The sequence below is a fragment of the Falco rusticolus genome, chromosome 3 (assembly GCF_015220075.1).
Source record: "Falco rusticolus isolate bFalRus1 chromosome 3, bFalRus1.pri, whole genome shotgun sequence".
NCBI classification, from domain to species: domain Eukaryota; kingdom Metazoa; phylum Chordata; class Aves; order Falconiformes; family Falconidae; genus Falco; species Falco rusticolus.
The window spans coordinates 21,124,466-21,140,853 of record NC_051189.1 but is presented as its reverse complement, the minus strand read 5'-3'; positions in this window follow the sequence as shown (position 1 = coordinate 21,140,853).

Sequence of the window (16,388 nt, the reverse complement as noted above, 5' to 3'; positions counted from 1 at the left end):
ATAAAACCACTCTTATGAAGAAGACTAGAGTGCCACACTCAGACCTCCAAGCTCTGAGTCCGCAGTGATTCCAGACTGATAATCCTCAAGCACTTTTTTCAAAGCATTCCTAAAACCCCTCTCTCTGTGTCACTCAGTATGATAATGTGTAAACACATACAAATGTGTAAATTAAAACAAAATCTTCCCATAGTTGTTCTCTAAGTATCCAAGTGCCTTTTACATACTACATCTCCACCTTTCTTAGATGTCAGTCACTTCATGGAAAGGTTGCCTGCATTGTATCTTGGAAAGATAAAACATATAGAACATACGGTCTGTGCTTCACTTGTAAATAATGCAAGTTTTATTAGTAAAACAAGGATTAGTCCTCAAAGTTCTTTGACAAATAGATTATTAATACTATAGGTACTGTGTTAGCAATAATATAACAGCAGAAATGGCATAATGATTATTTCTCTTAAAGCACTCTGAAAAGCATTCAATCATTAGCTCCTGCAGCCATTCACTGTGGACTGCAGACTAATACTTCCATTTTCAAATGTCAATTTTTGCCATTAAATTAAATGAAAATGTGGATCAGTGTGATACATCATCATCTAAAGCAACTCCTGAGGAAATCACTAGAGTAAAGCCATTAGCGTTGCCTGCCATTTTCTAAAACGTTTCAGTCTGAAAAGGCAGGCTCTGTGGTTTCAGATGTCTGCCTGCTGAATCCTTCTCCAGCCAAGACTGCAAACACCCAGCCTGCTCCTCACCCAGGGCAGCTTTACAACATGGTGCTTGGAACCAAGGAGAGGACAGAACATGGCCTGGGCCTGTGCATAAGGCAAAGAATAGGTCGGTCTGTAATCCTCACTGTAACAGGTTTTGAAAGATCAGTTTTCCTGCCTTCCTGAGAAAGATTTAGGTAATTGATGTTTGTACAGCTGTATTGGGTGTCCGTGGCAAGGTGTAGGTGACAGGTGACCCCAGGGGTGGCCTCTGTGGGAAGCAGCCAGGGGTACTGAACACAGCCAGATCCAGCCAGTTCCAATAGACCCACTGCAGGACACAGCCTGTCAGCCAAGGTGGTGGCACCTCTGGGAAAAGAGATTTCAGAAAGGGCAAAATGGTTCATGGCAGTGTGGAAGAGTAAGGAAAAAGAGTGAGAAACAACACTCAAAACCAAGGAGGCAGGAGATGCTCGAGGTACCAGAGCAGAGATTCCCCCCTCAGCCTGTGGAGAAAACCATGGTGAGGCAGGTTGTCCCCTTGCAGTCCACGGATGACCACACTGGAGCAGATATCGATACTGCTGACCATGGAGAACCCCATGCTGGAGCAGGGGAAAAGTGTGAGAAGGACAGAGCAGCAGAGAAGGACTGTACAGACTGAATGAAAAAAAATAAAATTAAAAATGTCTCACTCCTCTGCACTGCTCAGGGTGGGAGAGAGGTGGTAGAAGAGTTGTGAACAAAGGAGTGAAGCTGAGCCTCAAAGATGTGGGGTGGGGAGTGGGGGGAAGGTGGTGTTTTAATTTGTTGTGTGTGTTCCCCCCCAATATATATTAATTGACAATAAATTAAATTAATTTTCACCAAGTTGAGTCTGTTTTGCTCTTGATGGCAAATGGTAAGCGATGTCCCTGTCTTTATCTCAACCCATGAGCTTTTTGACCTTAATTTCTCCCCTCATACTCTTGAGATAAGAGAGGGAGAGAATGGCTGTGTGTGTGTCTGGCAGCCAGCCAAGGTCAACTCACCACAAAAACATTGAGAACACCCATGTTTTTTCTAAGGAAGATAAATATAATTTTACTATATAATATTTTTGCTGTTCAGAAAGTCATGAACTAGAAGGTCCAGAGAAAACTCTCAAAGATTGCTCTTCTGGCCATTCCTTTGAAGTCCCCAGTCAAGTTTGGCTAGGTCTATCTCACTAAAAGGTGTGATTTGAGCCCAAAACTCATGTAGACTTTGAGAACATGGAGCATATGAATAGATTTCTAACCTCTCCCTCTCCTTCTTCATATTTCATTAAGCCCATAGTGCAGTCAATTGGAGCTGCTAGACAGTCCCTCCTCTTCAGTTTATCCTGGAATTACCTTGAAGAGAGGCAACTGGATACAGAACACTTTTACAACTAATGAAATGCTAAATCTTTGATGTATCACTCATTATATCAGCAGGGAAGAAACAAGCCTTTCATAATCCTTTCTGCTGAATTGAGAAATTAAAATAATTGATATATAGCATGGACTTTGCAGTGAGTTCTGAACTCCCCATATAATAGGATTGCAACTGCAACCTAAGCAGAACATCTCATGCACATTTGCCAGCTGAAGATCAATTACAGTGCTTTAAAACCACTTCAAAGAATTCAAATTTACATCAGTAACATCTGGTTGGAAATTAACCTGAGAAAGCCATGAGACATTTTTCTCCTAGTTGCATATATGACCAAATAGACCATGTCTCAAGAATGGAGAAATTCTCCCACTGAACTTCACAATCTCAACACAACTGCATTCACATTGAAGTTCTTGGTCCCCAACATTTCCAAGATAATCTGCAACCTCAGGTTGGAGAAATTCATTCAACTTGTACCAAATGCCAGGCACTGGCAGTTACTGAAGGTCTCCTTTACTCTTAACAAGGAGGTGAGTGACTTCCAGAAAGATGCAGCAATTTGCAGATCAAGCTTTACAGAATCCTCTCCAGTGACTTACCAAGTAGGTGGGAAGTAAAACAGGTATGACACTCAGCCCAGTAGAGGGCAACAGACCCCAGTGTACATTAACCCCACAGTAGCCCTCAGTAAAACAGCTGTCTCCGACCTGAACCTTATGGTCTGCAGATAGAGGATAAATAGATAGAGATGGAAGAAGAGAAAAAGTCAGAATTCTGATGACGACATTGATAAATCTCCCTGGTCCTAAGGAGAAAGCTGTTCCGATTTGCTCAGTCTGATAACCTTTGTTCTTCTCCAGAGTAGCAAAACTGGTTTCAAATGAAATCATCATGAGGTAAAGATTTTATTTAATTTGGTTAGAAATACTGGTATTGAGCTGCATTACCTATAAGTTGATCAGCGACAGGAATTAAAGGAAACATCTTCTGGTTGAAAGAAAGCTCCATCAAGGCAAAAGTATGAGGCTATGTTGGTATGTCTTGGTTTATAAAACAGTATTTCTTGCATTTTTTAAATTTCATTGTAGTAGAGGCAGGAATTTGTATTTTATTTCTAAAAGACAAACCCCAAACAATGTAAAGGTAAATTTAAAGGAGCAAAAACTGGAATTTGGGGAATATAAATACAAGATCCTTTCAACCTGCTTTTCACTTAACAGGATAAAAGCAGAGGAGGAAAAAAATATTTAAGGAACAATAATTATTTGAAAGCCACGGCAGAACTTGTGGAGAGGTCAGCAGACAGTCCTAGGACTTGTTTGAAAGATGGGATCTTTCTGAATAACTTTGAAAAAATGCTGATGTTCGTTGCATCTACTCAAATGCTGAAGACTGGACTGTAACTGTCAGGGAAGAGACAGTTGCACTAAAACGTGGCAGATCCCTCCCCGATCCACCTTGGAACTGCATAACTACTGAGCTGACACTTGCTGCTTTGAAACAGTTATACAACCAGAAAAACCCAGAGAAAAGACTATGAAAGAAAGTCAGTTGTCAGCAGAACAAGGAAAACGAAGGCTAAATAACAGAAATAGAAGTGAAAGCTTTTAAGCAGGGGGAAAAAATCACAGGAGAAGGTGTCAGGGATAATGCCATTAGCAGTGACAAATGGAAAGCATTGATTAAGAAGATAGTGAAAGCAGACGAGGGAAAAAAATGTCTTTGAGCTTTTATTCGGTGGTTTCAAATCTTTCAAAGATTCCTACAACCATTTCTTTCAAATGCAGAAACTACATTAGGCATAATAAAAGCACTGATCAAATCCTTGTCAGCCTATATAATGAGTTAGATCTTTCAGGAGAATTGCCTGTCTATTGTGATACCAGCTTAATATCTGAATATCAATGATTTACTGTTATTGTTTTGGCTAGATTACAAGACTTGGAAAATGTGATTAGAAGTTGCTGTGGAGGCAGAAAGTATTTTATAGACATGTGCGGATCAAAGGGCCTGCCTAGACTAGTAATCTGTATCCAGACATAGTCAACAGCATCTTACATTTCAGAAGATGATGAACTATCCATGATCCATTTTCTGGGAAGTCCACCACATTCCAGTCACTCCAATATTACTATTTCTCCCTCTAAGTCCCTTAAATTCCACAGCAGAAGGAACTGTACTAAAAGCAATTGAAGTTTTGCCTTTGACTTCAAGAGGGCCAAGATTTTTCCTTGTTTCTTTGACAATGCTCACAAAAGGATTGATTGCAATTTAAAAAGCTGAATCCTGGACCCCATTTCTGCCATTCATGCTTACCTTCTCAAGTAATCCTCTTGTCCAGAAGCCATCTTTGCTTCTGGAGTTCTCAATGCATCCCTCTACTTTGTACTTGGCTTTTAGAGTTGAAGTACTTCAGAAAATTGACTGTCTTTATGTGGAGTTTTTTGTCAGAACTGAACATGCTGTAGGTACTAAACAAATATTAGGCAAAGAATAACTGCAATAAGCAGCCAATTTTATAATGAAATATGCTGATATGCTAGGTGGAATTGCTTGCCACAAAAATTTTAAAAAATTTTGAAATTGCTGATAAATAGACAAAATAGATTTCTAAGAAACAAACCAATAACAGCTATTTTGAAAAGAGAGGGGAAATTACCCATAATTAGAGTGATGCAGTCAATGAACTATTAACCGTTTATAGTTGGTGCTCTAGGGAGTTACAATGAACTATATGAATGTCAGCTACTTTTTTTTCTTTTTTAATGCACACAGGAGTTTCACATGTACTCACAACATACTTAATGTCCCCAGAAAAAACATAAGAATGAGATTTGCAACTCAAACCAAGGAGTTAGACAACTTCCAGCTAAGCCAGGGTGATGTCATTTATCTTTTTTCAAAATAACTAAGAAAACAATCAAATGTCTTAAATGAGAAGGTGACTGCAGACAGTCTTTGCTAGTTCCACCACTAATGAAGTGAATAGTAGCAATATTTGACATTTCTATTGCATCTTTCATCCCAAATCACCTTAATCAATTTCATATCTATTTGGACACATATTTTAGCTCTTACATATGACTGAAATCAAATCATGGAAATTATAGAGCAACACACAGCAAAAAATCCATTGTATTTTTAAGTTCAAAAAGGGAAGGATTTCTTTCTTATCAGTTGAGACTATATAGGAAAATGTTCAAGAAATTAAAAAGACACTTTAGCTACAATTACACTTGTAATAGTTGTGGTAGAACGTTGTATCTGAAGTGGATGAAGTACTTGGGATCTTAGGATCCTTTCCTATCCAGGTGACAATGAGGTATGTTATGAAGCTTGTTTGACCCAATCTTTGCTACAGGCGAAGTTTTTCCCATTTAGGCTTCTTTTATAGAAAGATAATAAGCCAGGAAAAAAAAATAATCTAAGTGAACATTGTCTGAGTGATGATAATCAATTGATGTATCAACTTCATTTGATGGGCTTTAAACTCTGAGTCTTTAAAAATATGTTCATATACTTAACATGGGTAATTCCACTGAAAATGTGATAAAATTCAGTTCAATCCATTGCATGGACAGTCCCATAGATAATACTAAATTTATGATAATTATATGAAATTTGAGTGAAAGGTAACAATTATCGCCAATAAAATGTCTGGATAACCCAGATTTACCTTCATTAGATTGGAATATTAGGGAGAGTGCAGAGGAATTACACAGGAATGAAGCTGGGTTAACTAACATTGATAATATACAGCTGTGGGCTGGCTTCAGGGGTGGCGAGTTGGTTGATGTGGATAATGTGCAGCTGTGGCTGTTTCCTGCTAGGTAGTTAAATAGCTCTAAGGGGTATGGAAAAGTAGGACAGTATGAAGAGGAGCTCTGGATGATGAGAGGTATGGATGAAGTAGAGGGAGGGTGGAGGAGCCCAAAGAAGGAAGACTCTAGACACAGCAGAGGTGAGAAGTGGGTGGACTGGCCTGAAGAAGATGGAGAAACAGCATGGACAGTAGATGAACCTTTGAAACCTTGTGGGGGATTGGTGGAGATACCAGTGCAAGGAGCTACTTATTCAAGTTAACCTGGTGTATGAAGATAAAAGCCTTGTTGCAGCTGGGTAGTTTGGATAGTGCTGTGATAGGACAGGGTTAAGAAATCTCTGTTCCTGAGTCTCAGGTTTGCATTTTCATTGGTTAAAACAAAACCCAAATGCTTTCTGATGAAACTAAATAGAAAGGGTGTTTCTCAGACTAGCTGTGTACTTGTGGTGGGTTGACCTTGGCTGGGTGCCAGAAGCTCACCAAGCTGTAGTATCACTCCTCTCCTCAGCAGAACAGGAAAGGGAGAAAATAAGGTGGAATAAAAACCCCTTGTGGGTTAAGATAAAGGCAGTTTAATGAAGCAATAGCAAAAGTCGCTTACATGGAAACAAAAGGTGTTATTCTCCACTTCCCATCAGCAGGTGATGTTTGGCCACTTCCCGGGAAGCAGGGCTTCAGTATGCATAGCGTTTACTCTGGAAAGCAAATGTTGAAAATAAAATAAAAAAATGCTGCCCCCCCTTGTCCTTTCTCTTACCTTTTATCTGAGTAGATGTCACATGGTATGGACTGTCCATCCCACTGGTCACTTTGGGTCAGCTTTCCTAGCCATGTGTCCTCCCAACATCTTGACCACCCCCAGCCTACCGGGGGCAGCAGGCAGGTTGGAGAAGCAGCCTTGGTGCTGTGTGAGCACTGCTCAGCACCAGTCAAAACACTGGTGTGCTGTCACCCCGTTTCTAGCTACCAATACAAGCACAGCACTATGTGGGCTGCAGTGGGGCTCAGCCAGGCCCAATTCAGTGCTGTTCAGGGAATTTTGATTCCCTGACTTGTAAATCTTTGGGAAATCTAACTTCCTCCTCATCTAGAAAAGCAGTCTTTTTTTAATTAACAAGATGTATTCCTATTCTAGCATTATTCCAGTTTTAGTCTTATGAAGTAATAGATAATGTTATATTTGTAGGACACAACTTTTTACTTCCTTCTCCAAATTAAAATAATGGACTGAGCCAGCATAAAAGGACTTGAGAATGTGTACAGTAAGAAGCCTGGCAAAGCCTGTGTTTACAGAAACATTTTTTTTACACCATTCCCTTGGCAAAAATAAGATGCATCAAAAAAGGTGGGACTATTTCATGACCCAGCAAATGAAGATCTGTATTTACTCAAACTTGCAGAGACTTCTGCTTCACTCTTGTGTATGGGACAGACATACAAGATGCATTAGGGCATATATCATATGTATGTTTTTCTTCAATATTAATCTGACAGATAATTGTATTTGCCATGTGGAAAATACTCTGTATGACACAGATCAAAGTTAACAGATGGAACTGCAAGATGAAACCAGAGCTCACTGCTAGGACTGATCTGCCCAAGATGGCAGCACTGAAATGCAGGCAATAAGGAAGGCTAAACTGAATAACTTAAAGCACTGACCAAAAAAATCAGGCAGTTGCATAGAATTTTAATCATGTTAGTGTTTTACATAATTTCAGGTTAAACTAAAATGTGCTTTCAAGTTTTGAAGAACTCTAAAACTTAGTGATAGGTGATATATTAATAATGCTTGCATAGGTAATTTTGAGTGCTTTTATTAGTGTCTAATTCTGTTAGCTAGCAAAGCAATGATGGAAAAAAAATTAACTGGTGCAAGGTTACCTAGGTGGGAAGATCACTGTATTCTAGTCTTAAATAATCTGAATATATTAGAGACATCAGACTTGGAGAATATTGTTAATATTCTGCAGGGAGAAATAATAAAAAGGAAAAATTATTTTTCAGTGGAAGAATATGGAAAGAAGAAGCAGGATAAAGAAGTTGCAAACACTTGTTCAGATTTAAAGAATAATAATATTCCTGTAGCAGATCTTAAAGTGAATATACCAGAATGAATTCATGTACCTGAACAAATGCATATACACATAGGGACTTACATAGCCCTTACTTCTGATTTCAGTATTTAGCTCAAAAAGCTTGCCTGAATTAAATCTAGATAATGGAACATAATATGAAAAACAATCTTTCTGCTGATCTAAGTAATTTCATGTATCTTTATATCTTCATGTCACATATCCATTTCATTTACATTCCCATACTGACAGCTATAACATTACAAGAAAACAAGATGCTTCTATAACTATATACTCATATAATAAGAAGTTATAAAAGCATTCTTACAATGGCTGTTCAGATCCTGGCTTTCTGAAGGTAGGAGTACATTAGTAGAGCTGGGAAATTACTAGTTCCATCTCTAAACTAACAAGAGGGAAGGTGTGCATAACAAGGAGAAACCAGTCAGAAAATTGCAAATTCCAGAGGGAACTACAAGGTAAAAAAAAAAAAGAAAAAAAAAAAAAAAAAGAGAGAGAGAAAGGCAGGAGTGTTAATTTTTGTCTGCTTTTTGGCAAAGGCTTATGGTCTAATTTCTCTTTGGCCATTATTGGGAGATGTGTTTCCTTTGTGCTGTGTTCTGGCCAGGCTTTATGAATTAAAAAGGATTGGGAATAATCAATACTTAAAACAAGAAATCTCTAAGGAAACCCATAACCTACATGAAATTATCTTGAGTCACTAAATGACATCAGTTCTTTGGGTTAATAAAATAAGAGTGGACTGTCACTCTAGCAGGTATCCAGCCAGTGGAATTAGGAAGGGTTGGGAAAGATTAAAAAAATCAAGGTGTTAAATATTCCATTTCTGTTATCTCAGTAGTGCAGTGAGGAAGAGGGATATTCTTAAGTTCTGGGCCTAGTGTTTGTTACTGCATCTCACATTCCCATATGCTCTTCTATGCATCTAGGCAATAGTCTCTACATCCTCAGGTTCTACGGGTAGGTTCATTTAACTGGCTCATTTAACTCCGTATTGCTGAGGCAATAGTGCTGGAAGTATGAGACCGTGTTAGCTTCCTTCACATTTTGTGAGCATAGGTGAAAGAATTACAGGTTTGCGAGATGTTGGCTAAAGTATTGATATTTTTCAAGCCTAAATTTCATGTATTTTTCTAATTGATTAAGCTGTTTTTCAATCCTGTTAAAACCAATATTAGATGTCTCACCTAGAATGTTTTATGGAAAGCTACATTTCAAGGGGTTCTGAAGACCTCCCAATGAATAAACTCTGTAATCCTGTCAGAAAATTTCACTTTAAATAAAACACAAAACTATTGCAATCCAACCTGAGAAGCAGAAATCAGTATGCTGGGCTTATGGTTTCTCTCACTATAAGAAGATGGACAGATAAATCTTTCTTGCACACTCCTTAAAGATTCATTGGCATGAGCTCACAGACATAATCACACAAGATTGCCTGCTGTGTGTTTGGTATATCTCTGCTTTGTCTTCTTTATCCAGTCTCCAGATCCTTTTTACATTAATTATGGAAGTTATTTAAAATATTCTAGGCCAAAATTTTCCATGTGTTTCAGTGCCACAACTTCAGATACCTTAGAAAGAGGTCCAGTTTTCAAGAAAAACTGATAGTTTGGCTGTTATAAAACCAGGATCTGTCATATATTTTGAAGTAGAGTCTCAAACTATATTCATTTTTAAAGACTATGTGCTTAAAGTATATATGGAGTAGTGCTACAGATCCGTAATATTTGGCTGTAGCTCCTTCTCTCCTTTCTGCTTCTCTGCTTTCAGTGGGACCTCAGGGAGTCTTATAATTTTTACATTTACTACAGATTGGTGATCTGTAGTTCTTAGTTTTTCCTACTTCCTCTCTGTTCCCCAGTTTCTTTCTGCCCTCTGTACTCAATGAAAATAGTTCACAAACCAGGGACTGGTGTTGGTGGAGTTGTGCAAGGCACAGAGAGATGATATGGACGAGTCTATGCAATGAAAGTGGATGTATTATCCACGGGCAATACAAGGTACCCAGCAGGAGGACAAAGGAAATTCAGCACCCTCAGATCTATCCGAGTGAGTGCTGCAGTGCTGTGCCCCACACTCCCCTGAGACCCACACACCCATCCACCCATCCTCAGTCCTCTCCCAGCTCCGCTCTGAGGTCCACATCAACAGGGAGAGCTGACAGTGGCCTCCTTCCCAAGCCTTCCCGTTTCCTGTAAAGCTCTGCAGAGTTGTGCTAAGTCATAAACTGGGGCAGGTAAGATGTCAAAATATGTCCAACCCAGTTATTCCAGCTGTAACAACGGTTACCTCTGCTGGGGGCAGTATGTGCTTTGCTTGTCCTAGATGAATCCCCTACCCATACATAGCCATATTATAGGCAATAAATAGTTTAGGGAGTTTAGAGTTGGAGTCCTCAGAGGCAAATTACTTTGGGAAGGTGGATAAAGCTACACGGTTTGCTGTTATCAAACTGTGTTCTTACTTCAAAGGCCAAAATGCAGAACGATGCTGAGTCTTCACTCTGTTGCACAATATAAAAGCACCTGCCTTCCCTCTGCAGCTCTTCCATCTGTGCAATTGCCTGGTGTCACCTAGTGTATGAACAGCCGAGGAGTTCCAGCCTCAGGTGTCTAATTAGCAACCACAACCTCTGTTTTAGTAGGTTAGCATTAATTGTTCTAGAAGTAGCAAGGAGAAGAGGAATACCCTGAACTGAAGACAGCCTGCAACTTTGATCCAAATCAAAGGTTTCAGTGGCTCTGTAGGCAAAGGCTGGGAGGGTATTTGGGGATGTTTCATTGTCAAAGAAAGATTGGCATGTTTTAGGCAACATACAGGCAAATAATGCAGCAGTCAATGATGAGCTGTAAGGGGCAGAGTGGAATCAAAGGAGAGACCAGGAGGGAGACAGAAGGAACAAAGGAAAAAATCTACAAACTAAAAAATGTCTATCTAACAACCACAGGAAAGAAGGGAGGCACCCTTGAAACTTTCCCCATCCAGTTCCCTGTGTCTCCTTGTGGTCTTGATTGTAGTGGCTTATTTTGGTGAGGAGTTTCAGTGTTCAGCTTTATGGATTACAAGGGCTGCGTAGCAATAAATACAGAATGTGGTTTAGGATGAAGAGCAAAAAGTAGGTAAACTTTCAATTACCCGTATTAGAAATGAATAAACCCAGTTTGCCCCAGTTTTCTACTGGCATGGGCAAAGTAGGCACTTGCACTAAGAAGTAGTTGGGCATAAGAAAATGGGAGCACTTGACCACTCTTTCTGCATGAAGAAAAGCAGACTGGAGGTAGCTGTGCCACTGAAGGACAATTAAGCCATGGCCACTGAGAGACAAAGGGGCATCTGTCTGGTGGCTACCAGCACTGGGAAATGAAGGTCTTCAGGGTGCTGCAGCTGAGGTTTTGCCCCTCATCCCCACCCTGCATATAGACCTTAAGCAACAAAACTCAGTGTTGACGCACAGCTGAGAATCTGCTCTAAACCAGGACTAATACAGGCCCCCAGACTATAGGTTTCTAAACACTTTAGACTGACATCAGCTGCCAAGAAAAACCCCATACTGCCTTTTTCCATATCACTGACTGCTCATTTTGCCACCATATACTTACCGCTGACACAGGTGTTTTTGTCACTGTGCTGGGAACTGGATGGGGGAATCAATGGGGGTTAAAAGTCACCTCTTTGGGGTCAACTGGGAGACAATTAGTTTCGTGACCTGGTACATCTCATGGAAACACAAATACTTGTGCCAGTAGAAGGAAGAGAGCAGCACAGGGCAGATAGGAGTGGGACTGCTTCTTTTGGCAACATCTCCAGCTTAAAGTGTTCCTGAAATTATGGCCTCAGGCAGTTGATAGAGAATGAGAAAAGGCACTGTCTTTTCCATGGCATGTTCCCAGCAATTAGACAATAACTTGTATAATAGCAGTGAGATCCAACACCTCCCAGAATCTCTGGACCTTTGTTATCCTTGCACATTAAATACTCTTATGCACTCATTATGATTAACCTTTACTAAGTACATGTTTGAACGCTGTTATATTTTGTTCAGTTTTTTTTTTTAATATAATCACACATTTCACTCTTGCTCCATTAATACTTTTTCCAGCCCTCATGCTCCAATCCAAAATTCCTATCTTTTTTGTGTTGGTGTTGCTCTGCTGCCAAATGTCTGCCCTCTTACATGTACCCGTAATTCAGACAGTTGTCCTGTGTTATTCCATGTCTTTTCCCCAGCAGGGGAATTTCTCTTCAGGAAATGGAGAAAGCTGGCTTAGGTGCAAACTTGGTGGCTTGTGTAGGTAAGTTAATCTCTATCATTTTTTGTTCTGCTTAATCTGAAACAAGTTATGTAGAACAGTTGTGTATTTGCCATGAAAAGCTTTTCAATATACTAGCTTGCCTAGCACACAGAGAAGAGGGTGTTGTACAATGTCATAACGAAAAACATCCCAACAGTCTACGGCTTTAAATTTTTAGGTGATGTCAGAGAATGATCTAGTGCCTCTTCCAAGAAAATAATTATGGATTTGTTAAAATGTCGCACCTAGATTTTCTTTTTACTAATTAAGGTAGTTCAGGATTTGTTTGTAGAGTGGCTTCCATGAAAGAGCTAGAAAGAGTACTCATTTAAATGTGGATCATAGACACAGATAGCAATTTTCTACTGTCAAACAAAAATCTTCCTAGAACGCAAGTTGAAATAAAACCTATTAAGTTCTAAGTAAAGCACACTAAAAATGTGTTGAAACAAGCCCTTTTTGAGAAAAGAGGTTTCTGCAACAGCACTGAAACATTTTGGATTTAAAAAAAAAAAATCTTTGCCCTTTGCTGGGCAAGAAAAGCTGAGTTGTCTCACAAGTGTTGGTAATTATAACAGCTTGGAATGGATGGTCATGTTCTGTTAACTGGAAGCATGGGAACGTTCATTGTTGTTGTCTCTTTATTTGTATTACTAGAAACTGAAGATTTGCCCACAATATGTAGAATGAAAGAAAACAGAAAATAGGAATATGATATATTTGATCAAGTGCAGACATCTATTATGTACATATTGTATGTCTTGATCTACAACTGAGCTAAATAATATCACACACCCCCACCCCCCCCTTCCTAAAGTTGTTGTCTATATATAAGATGAATCTGAAAGTGCTTCTGTCTTTAAAGCTTACTAGTCAAATACAGCAGATTGCAGGTACTGAAAGATCAGTTAAAGCTGCTCCTGCCACCCTCATCAGACAGGGAGAAAGAGTAAATGGCAGCAATGACAATGCTAGTAAATTAAAAGCAGCCAAGGCCATTCTTTGGTCTGAGGACACTGGCACATAGTTTTGTGTGCAAACCTGCTGCCCCACAACGTGCCCACACACCGAAAGAGTGTGGCAAGTGGCTCAGGATGTATCCCATGGCTCTTGGTGCTTCTTGTTGGAAAATTGTTTCCAAGGGAATGGGTACCACACAGACCCATTCATATCCCTTCCCCTCAGAACTGAGAATGGTCTCCTCTCTGATAACTCCTCCGCTGTGACAGGGACCTGGTCGAAAGCATGTGGCTGGCTCAAGCCAAAATGTGCCAGGGGCTACTCTAGCCAATAAACCTTGCAGACAGCCATTATCCAATGCCTGTGAATATTCCCATCTTGATTTATAGATAATGTAGAAGTTAGCCAAAGAGTTGTGTTGATGAGTATGATAGCGATGTCAGTGCATCAGCAGTCTAGCATGTTATGCTTAATTGTAGAGGTTAATGTATAATTACCAGGGATTTATTGCAGTGAATTATTATGGAAATGTAAATAGATGTTCCATCTTTGTGCTCCAGTTAAAATCCATGTGTGTAATGGGGTGTTTTGTACTTGCATCCAGCTCTGACCTCAAAGGCCTGTGTACTAGACAGCTCTTGATAGGCGCCACCATTTCCATCTATCAATGTGCTTCAGTATTTGTTGGCCTTTGTCTCCCAATCGCTCCCTGCTGTATATGCTATACTCACAAAGGAGAAACATAAACTGACTGAATTCGAGACTGTTTAGAATCGATCACAGAATTATCCAGGCTAAAAGGGATCTCTGGAGATCATCCCGTCTGGACCCCACCAGTGGATGGCTATGAACATCTGATAAGATCCTGCTCCCAACATTAGGCTGACTCTGTAGGAAGATGAGGATTGTAATGTGTATTTACAGTTGGGTGTCTGAAGTATGCAATGTGAATGTCACCATTAGGGAACATTTGAAAAATCACCCTACCTTTGTGAAAGGCTTCCACATCTTATCCTTTCATATTCTGAAATCTGTTTCCTGTTTTATCAGATTCTGTCAGGGAGGAAAATACTCTACTTTCATTAAAAGGAAAAGAAAATATTCTCATTTTGGTTTGCAAGTCTTTTTCTTTACAAAATAAGTGGTAAGAAAATACCTAGTTCCTTTCCTTGAAATGATAATTTAGAAAGCCTTCCTAATCCATTTTTACACTCTTTTATTGTCTTATTTTCTTACAAGTATGCCATAGTGAAAAGAGAGCTAACTTTATGCTGGGGCTTTGCTTTTTGTACTACAAATCGTAAAAGAAATGATTCCACTCAGAAGTAGGGCCACAGCAGCTGTATAGCCTTTCCAAAACAAAGTGTTAACCTGAAGTTTTTCTGTGGCAGATTTCAGCCATCATCTTTACACAGTGTTGTAACAGAAGGTTTTGTTCTTTTTTATTTTTTTTTCTCTTCTTTTAAATGTTCACATTTCTTCTCTGGCCAACTGCACTGACATTCTATCAGCACTGATGCAGCTGTTTGGAAGTAGGTGACAGAACTGCCACCATCTCAATCTCACCATTAAGCTGTCAATTCCATAGTAGCTTTTGGAATTGAATCAGACACTTTCACTGACATTGTAACCACAACGTGTGAAAGACACTTTTATTCCTTTGGATGTGCAGGAGACACTTTCATTTACAGAAATGACCCACCGATACTGTTGTTGTTCTGCAAACAAGGATTAGTCAGACTCTTCAGGGAAATCAAAGGAAGTTGGTGGCAGTACAAACTCTACCTCAATCAGGTTTCAGTTGTCCCAGCTGTCCAGCATAATTGCCCGTCACTGTTAAACTTCTTCCAGTGTGGACACATAAACTGAATATTTTCACCAACATTCTGCTGTTTTGTTGATTTTATATCCCCACCGTCAACACAATTTTATAAATACAATGTTGTTTGATTTATAATAAATAAGGTTTTAAGATAACTAGGCCATTTATTCTATTAATAGTGTAATATTGAAAGCGCTTCGCTTTGTACATAATGAAGCACACTGCTTATTCATTCTGTCCATTTTCTTCTGCATCAGAATGTATTCCTATACTTTTTTTTTTTAACTTTATACATTTATAAATCTTCTTTGATGAGGGTCAGGACCTGCTACCAGCAGATGTATTGTCTTTTATATTCTCAGCCTGGCTGTACCTGGGACAACAGAGTTCTGACCTATGTCAAGATATGGCAGTAGTAAAAACTTAAATCAGAAATAATCAAGGACACTGCTGTTAGAACAAGAAGTCCCTAGATTCTTGGCACAAATTTAAACCTTATAATCGCATCTAAAGACCTGATAACAATGTCAGCGTGCACTTATATGAGCTGCTTACATGTGGAGCTGCTGTTATAAGAGGAAGGCATTAACTCTGTAAGTAGGCTATACAAACAGCAGAACCACAAAGGAAAATTTGAGGTCATCAGCTCCTACAATTACAAGCTGGCTTCAGTATATGGGGACAAAAGTGCAATATTAAACACTGATTTTAACTCTGATTAAAGACAGACTGCATTAGTCAGGAGTAGTTTTATAACAAGAACATTAATTTGGATTAAATCTTGGTATCCTCAAAAGATGTTCTTAAATCAGGTGAAAATACCAGATTTTTAAACTCTCTCTGTAGATACATACACTTTTCCTCTGTGTGAATATATATGTATCTCTGTGTATGTATATAGTCTTTACATATACATTCCTAGATATACAGTGTATATATACACATATGTAGTCTTACACAATGTATATTTACTAGCTTTTGCATGTAGCACCTTTTTCAAAATGGTTAAAGTTTAAGCATAAAATTGATGTCTCCAAAACTCTCTCTCCCTGCTTCTGAAAGCATTTCTTTTTTCTTCTTTTTTCTTTACCACAGTTATTATTTTTTATTAATCTCAGGAAATTAAAGAGATTGAAAATGCATAGGGTCTGCATCTGAATTCACTGGAAGAATGAATAGCAGGGTGAAGTTATTTTAGGCATGGTGCTTTTAAAATTAAGCTCTAGAAAATTGTACTCTTAACATTATAAACAGATTTTACCATTTTGTATTATTTTAAAA